General features: G+C 38.7%; 1 long non-coding RNA gene across 1 annotated transcript; it reads left to right on the top strand.

Annotated features, from left to right (window-relative positions):
- The first annotated feature begins 277 nt into the window (after nucleotides 1-277).
- LOC148879100 (uncharacterized) lies at nucleotides 278-1,997 on the top strand. Its single transcript, XR_016105457.1, has 2 exons — nucleotides 278-1,217; nucleotides 1,306-1,997. It is a non-coding gene; the product is annotated as an uncharacterized LOC148879100 (long non-coding RNA).
- Nucleotides 1,998-2,437: the final 440 nt, after the last annotated feature.

Genomic DNA, 2,437 nt, shown 5'->3' with positions numbered 1-2,437 from the left:
GCATTACTATTTGTAATTTTTGGTACGGGCTTCTCTCTCTCTAAATACTTTGGTGCCCTGATGCACCCCACTTCGCTGTCATGCCGCCCTACTTATCTTCTTTCTCTGACCCTAGCTAATACCTATCATAACTGAGCCTATTACTTATTACCAAGCTTATCTGTCTACTCCTGCTCTCTCTCTCTCTCTCTCTCTCTCACAGTGGCCCTCTTTCTCTCTTCCCCTCGTTTACACCCGTCTCACCTCTCGCTCTATAAATATGACCTTACAAGTGCGAGTTTCAGCAATCAAGCATGTGGGCTTCTCTTTAGGGTTTCTTTGTTTTAGGGTTTGCCTTCAGCTTTCCTTTTCGAGGGGTTTTCTTCCTCTTTCTGATCATAATATTTTTTTATGTGCTTTCTTGCTGATGATGTTCGTCCCTGTTTCTCTCTCCTCGCTCCTTCTCTCTATTTTATTCCACTACTGCAACTTTATGGTTGCGAGTTGCATCTTATTTTTTGCTTATCCCATTTATATCTTGGTAAGGCGGTGCACTTTAACAGTCTACCTACTCGCCCCTCATTTTTTTTTCTTCATTTCTTCGTGTTGAGTGCCTCCTGGTCTTTATCCCATTTCGTAGGGAAGCTTCATCAAGTTCGGTTCTTTTTGAAGGGTTCGAAAGAGAAGTCCTACCAAACGTTTTAGATTCTTCTTCATCCTTCCCTCTCCCTTTCTAAGAAGGGAGTTGCACTTGGGTTTCTCACTTCAATTATTATCTTACTCAAAAAGTAGGGTTTCTGGGTTTTTTCGCTTTTCTTCCACAAAATTTTATAGTAGTAACCATACAAGAAAAGTCTCGGAAGTCAAGGTTCCTTTTTTCACTCACTTCTCAAATTTAGCTTGTCTGTTTCTTATTCCGATCTAGGTTTTAACTCAAATTTCTGTAGTTGTCTTTTATGAAATCCTTAATGGAAGTTCCATATTTCTTCTGCTGCTATTTCATTTGAGGGTCGGGACCTGAAGTTGACCTAAGCTTTGTCAAGGTCTCCCGAGGGAACAAGTGAAGCTGCCAGCATGATCTAGCGTTGGTTGGTCCAAAATAATAAATTTTATATGCATTTGCACACGCCAACCCTAGCTAGGTCATGCTCTGACAGCCTCACTCCTTCCCTCTTTGGGGCGTAAATGGATTCTCAGCTCCTTCATCTATTAGAAAGAGAGACTGCAACTGCACTACTGTAAGTATATTCCCTGCCTTGTGTTATATTCATGTGCTAACATTTACTAACCCCTTTATCCTTCGTATATATGTTTTCCGTCTAACAGGAACAATGCCTACTTTTATTTATATCTACCACACGGGAATCTCGATTGCTAAGGTTTTATTTGAGCTTTATTTGCTGTTTATTTAGCCTTTTGTTTATTTATTACACTGCATAAACTGGTATAAAGTGGATGTTAAATAAAGTTTAGCATTGCCTGTATAAAGAGAAGCAACAAGAACAAGCCAAAGATGATGGCTCTACTCTTTTATAGCTTGTTCTTGAGCTCCATTTCCGTTCATGCATTGAATGAAGTCAGGAATCAATGTACCTGCACGTTATCGTCCTTTGGATCTTCTCGCAAAACTTTGATTCTTCACTTGTTTGAATTAATATTTGGGTTTAATTTAAGTCAGTCGCCATGTGCCCCTTCGAATAAAGTGATCCACTTCAACTTGAAGACGACGTTGCAGCAATGAAAGTGAAGTGACAGCTCCTGTGAAATAACCAATTCATTCAACACTGTAAGCGAGCGGTTTTGTTGTCCTAGAACAATTGCTGTTATTTTGTTTACTTTGCGAAGTACACATTGTAATAATATTTGCCAAAGTCTTCAAGCTGAAACTGTCTGAGCGAGAGAACTCATTTTGAGTGGGTAAATGGTAGTGTTCACACAAGCATCTGAAAGAGATGTTCAGTTTGACTGGATGTTTGCCAACATTTATATATCAAATTATCAGACAATGGACAATCTAATCTCAGTAGACCAGTAGAATTGACAAGACGAGAACTTCTGCACGGCATTACCTCCTTTTGTAATCACTCTGGTTCCTCTGGCACTAAAACTGGAGTAATCTATTGTATATGCATATATTCCATTGAGCTAATTAAACTATACATTACAGGCCTCACGTGTTCTTATATATCCTGTTCCCGTGAGGTTGTGATAATTATCAAATTATGGATATGGTGAGCCTATTCAACTGGTCTGTTATAATCATGTCTGGTGCTTCTGTTCTGGGGTGAATTACTTTAATGCATAATCCAACTCGTTAAATCTACTTCTACTGAGGAGGGAATGAGATTTCCAGTTTTATTATATAAAATAGTGATAATGGAAATAAGAATACCCAAGAAAAGAGTGATAAGGGTATGGCTTACTGGGTATAAATTATAGAAGAATAAAATACATGGCA

Source organism: Nelumbo lutea, chromosome 1, assembly GCF_056320005.1.
Source record: "Nelumbo lutea isolate HS-2025 chromosome 1, American lotus-T2T, whole genome shotgun sequence".
Taxonomy (NCBI): domain Eukaryota; kingdom Viridiplantae; phylum Streptophyta; class Magnoliopsida; order Proteales; family Nelumbonaceae; genus Nelumbo; species Nelumbo lutea.
Note: the sequence above shows the minus strand (reverse complement) of the source record. Positions and strands in the feature narration are given on the sequence as shown.